Consider the following 5,036-nt stretch of genomic DNA (forward strand, 5'->3'; position numbering starts at 1 on the left):
CAGCTACTAGGGAGGCTGAGGCAGAAGAATCGCTTGAATCCAGGAGGTGGAGGTTGCAGTGAGCCAAGATCGTGTCACTGCATTCTAGCCTGGGTGACAGGGCAAGACTCCTTCTCAAAAAAAAAAAAAAAAAAAAAAGAATGTAGAAATAATTGGAACTGTGATGACTGTGGGGTCATCCTAATTCGATATATTGCTTATAGAATGAAATCTACATCTTTATTTTTGAAAAGTTTTCTGTGGATGCCAACAATATACAAGAACCAGAAGCCAGCACTTGCTAGGATGCTTGAACTTGCCCTTGGTGAGCCGTGCACCTCATCTCGGGCTGCCACTGCTGGTGTAACTGGCTGTGCAGGCTCACCCACACTCCCACACCCCCCTTTTTCTTTAACAAGTGAAATCCTTTCTCAGGGGATGGCTATGAGATGTTTGCCCCTTAGTCCACAGGTAGGAGCTATAAGAGCACAGCACCCCATTTTAATTAAATGCAATAAAACTACCACATAAGTACATAAAGGCAAGGCAAAGTGACAGTGTCCAGACCAGCAAGTGCTAGAGTCAACAGAGATCTTAAACGGCATCTAATCCGGGGCCCTTGACGTTAGAACACACCTCCAGGGAGCGGCCTCAGCTCCCCCTAACCACTGCAGTTAGATTCTCGGGGCTGCCCCAGCCTCCATACAGGCAGGCTGAGGACCAGTGACGTGATGTGGTCCGGGGGTTCTCAAGCCCACTGGTTCATAAGAAGCACCTGCGGAGCTTTATAAAGATAAACCTCGAGGGCTTGTCTCAGAATTACTTGGACGTGGGGTCTGGAAATCTGTATTTTTAAAGCTCCCCAGGAGATTGTTTCAGGTTTGGGACCCATTGATCTTCTCAGCTCCAACACTGTCTGAGGCCACAGAAAGGCGAAATGTTCATTCCGTTACCAGCAAATTCAGTGAGCAAACAAGAAAGCAGGACTAGAATTCAGGTCTACAGAACTCGCAGTTCAGCATCATTTATGAAAAATTATTATATCTCTCTCTCAAGCTAGGAAGAAACATATGCTAGTGGTCACAAAAAACTACAACATGTTGTTTCTACTTCATCAAGGAACACCCCCTCATCTAGAAATAAACTCCAGCCCCAAATTGAGTGTTTTCAGTTGCTTATAAGGAAGACCTTCCTAACTGCAAAAGTCAATTACTGGAATCAAGGGTGACGTGGGAGGGCTCCTTGTAAAATGATATTTGTAAAACATTCTTTCACTTCTCCAAGAGAATTGAGATGCAGAAGCCACTTTGACACGCCTGTCACTGTGGCGGTGTCTTTGAAAGACCTGAAGGAAGTACAAGACGTGGCCTCCAGGGGCACACCTCCTTCCCAGGAAGACAAACAAATGATATGGAGCCCCCAGAGGGTGGCAGGGCAAACACGATGATGCCTCAGCCCTTGGGAGAGTGGGGAGAGCGTTGCTCAGACAATGCTCCTTTAGCAAAACAAGCCTGAAAGGCAGAATACGGCTCCAAGCCCCATCCAACCCTAGAAGAAGGGAAACAGTCACCGTTTGATTTTTCTTTTAGATTTTCTAGTTCCTCGTTCCTTGGTGCTGTCATTGTTGGAGTGTTTTGTTGTTTCTTTTGATTTTTGTTAGTTTGCTTGGGGTTGTCTTTCACCCAAGCAATCCTTTGCTCAGTCAGAAATGAAGTATTTGACACATGGTTGCGAAGCCTGGGGCTGTTCTATAAATTCCTGGTGCTTGAGTGATTCCAGGTGTCCTGCATGAATGAGGATCTCATCCCTGTGTCTGGAGCCCCGAGCGTTGTAGAATGTGCTCCCTCTGCTGGTTCCCTCTAAAAACGAAAACTTGGTTTTGAAACGGACTTGAATTCCCACAGTGCTCTCTCCTCAGATCCAAGAATCTGACCTCTGCAGAGTGATTAGAATTTTCTGGCTAAAGCGATTTTTTTGTTTAAAACAACAACAACCTGACTCCTAGACTCATTCAGGTTGACCACCTTAGACAAATCCGGCTCACATGGGCCCTTGGAAGAGAATGCTATGGTGAAAAGAGAAAATCAGAATGTGTTTATTTTCATAGTTGGCCCAGCAACGAGCAGAGCAGGGCAGCTTGGGCAATGTCCTCAGATGTGCCCACGGACAAGCTGTAAAGGACTCACACCTAAGGTATCTAGGAGGACGAGGGCCACCGGAGTCAGCAAATAAAAACACCAGAGGGCCAGTTAAATATGCATTTCAGTGTAGTCCTGGTTACTCATGAGGATGAGGCGGGAGGATCGCGTGAGCCCAGGAATTTGATGATTGCACCACCACACTCCAGCCTGGGCTGCAGAGCAAGACTGTCTCAAAAAAAAAAAAAAAAAAAAAAAAGTGCATTTCAGTTAAACAACAAACAGTGTGTAAAGTATAAGTATGTCCCATTTAATACTTGAGACATAGTAATAAATCTCACAAGGCTCCCTGTGTTTTATCAGGCAACCCTAAAGGTGAGGAAAGAGGAACTAGGAGGAGGAGAAAGCTCAGTCTAGAGGCTTAAAAGGCTCTTGGATGCCAGCTGCTCAAACGTGCTGGTGCCTGGAAGCTGGTGACAGCTGAGCCACTAGACCAGAGATGATAGACTGCCCCAAGGAGACCCCGGCATAAGTCTTCTGTGTGGGGTGCTATTGCAAGAGCTCAGACTGGGAAGAATCTGTTCTCTGCCATCTCTGCAGGGCTGATTTAAATCTCACCATCTTGTCTTTTTTACACAACCTATTTATTACGAGACACTTTAAAGAACCTTAGTAAAATACTTTGGTCTTATCATCTTCAAAGCCTTGGTTTCAATCCCAGTGTTATGGAGCTCTTCCCTGCAGTTTTACCTCCTCCAGCCAGGCCCCGCTCCTCCATTTATCAACTGATTAATCAAATGCCGCTGGTCCTGCTTGTGTGACTTTGCCTGTTTCCCAGGCTATACTCATGCTGGTTGCATATTAACACGTACTGTGCTTCAGCAGCCAGTGGCTTTGTTTCCTAAGGGGACATTTCACAGGCACAAAAACATCACCCATAAATTTACCTTTTTTCCCCTCACATGAACCAGGAGAGGGTGTCCTGAGGTTAAGCTGGGCCTTTCCCACTTCCATCTCCCTGCACCCAAGTCCACTTTAGGAGCTGGCCTGGCACCACCCAACCTACGTGAGTGGTGGATGAGACCTCAGGGCCTCAGCCACCGCCACCTCTCAGGCAGACTTTCCAAGAGAACCTGCAGCCAAGCAGCTACCAGTTTTCTCCTGGTCATCCCATGACAGCACAGTTGTTTTTTCATTCTCTTTACTTGTTTTTTTCTTGCCTAAAATCCCTAGGTGTGTTTTTAAACCCTTCACTGGCAGTGGACAGCCCACTCTGTATGCCTTTCTGGGTTAGCAAGGACTAAGTCAGGGCCTGGCGTGTGTGAGAGTGGGATGTGGGCTGTGCTCCTTCTCTTTTTTCCCCCTTCTCCCAAGAGTAAATGTCCTGTCTTTGTGAAGAGCTGATCCCAAGATCGATGTGTTCACAGAGCTAGACCAGCTTGTTTCATGCTGACTTAGATGTTGGGTTACCATAGACAGTTATTTAAAGCACCTCAGAGAGAAAGAAAGGCGGCCAAGATAATGAAGTAATCATTATCATCTGCGCCTGCCCTGGAGGGACACTGGCCCCAAAAGGACAAGGTCATTCTAATGCACCCCAAAACCCAGCCTGGCATCTCACAAGGGACAGATCTGGCATGAAAATGTGGGGGGATGAACACAGCTCTATTAACTAGAAAAAGAACCATGCCGGGCGCAGCAGCTCACACCTGTAATCCCAGGACTTTGGGAGGCCAAGGCGGGTGGATCACCTGAAGTCACAAGTTCGAGACCAGCCTGACCGACATGGGGTGAAACCCCATCTCTACTAAATACCAAAAATTAGCCGGGCGTAGTGGCAGGTGCCTGTAATCCCAGCTACTTGGGAGGCTGAGGTAGGAGAATCACTTGAACCAGGGAGGTGGAGGTTGCAGTGAGCTGAGATTGCACCACTGCACTCCAGCCTGGGCAACAAGAGCAAAAAAACTCCGTCTCAAAAAAAAAAAAAAAAAAAAAGCCATGATCTCAAATCCTACTTTTTAAAAAATTAATTTAGATCATCATTTAAGAATGACAGCCCCATCATTATTAGATTGAAGCTGATCTTTATGACCAAGGCAGCCAGGTCCTTTGTGACATTCTCTCATTCCCTAGCTCCCGCTTCCCTACGCAACTCTTAGAGCAGCTTGGTTCACCCTGGAAACATGGATAAATATCCATGTATCAGGGGCATGGAGAGGGGAGGAGACATAGAAATTTCTCTAACTTAGATTGGGTGACTGGCATTTGCCCTTTTCCTGGTTTCATCTCAAAGACTCTTGATAGGGCAAATAAATAGTGTCTGAAATGGTCTCAGGGAAATTGGCAGGGTGGGGGGCTCAACTGCATCTGCCAGAAGCAGGAGCCTGCTGGTACAGATCTGCTCCTGGCAGGAGCCAGCACAGGGGAACCCAGGCCGGAGTCTCAGGCTGGAACAGCTGCAGGCCAAGCAACCTCACGAAGTCAGGAGGGCTCTTGTGAGAACCTCTCATCTTCTCCTAAATGTTGTTTCCATCATGCTGCTCTCATTCTCAAGGGCCTCAAAGCACAAGGATAAAGCCCAGTGTCTGCAAAGCCCACCTGGCTTGACAGCCAGACTCCTGCTGTGCTCTGATGGGACTGCCTGCTGGGCCACCATGCACCTACCCTGGACTCTGCAGGAGCCAGTCTCCTCCTGCCTCCTTTTCTCCCACATTACACACTGCCCTCCTCCTCAGCTTACCCAGCCTTCAGAATCCACTTGAACTTGAGCCCCTTCCAGAATTGCTCCTCTTTCCTTGCCTAGAGCTCATCCCTTCCTTGCTGCTCTGAACAAAAGGTCTGACCTGTTGAGCCAGCACTGGCCTTGGGCTGGCTTCGGACTCCTCTTACGTCAATATTCTCATCTAAGGGTGATGTCTT

This window comes from Gorilla gorilla, chromosome 14, assembly GCF_029281585.2.
Source record: "Gorilla gorilla gorilla isolate KB3781 chromosome 14, NHGRI_mGorGor1-v2.1_pri, whole genome shotgun sequence".
Taxonomy (NCBI): Eukaryota; Metazoa; Chordata; class Mammalia; order Primates; family Hominidae; genus Gorilla; species Gorilla gorilla.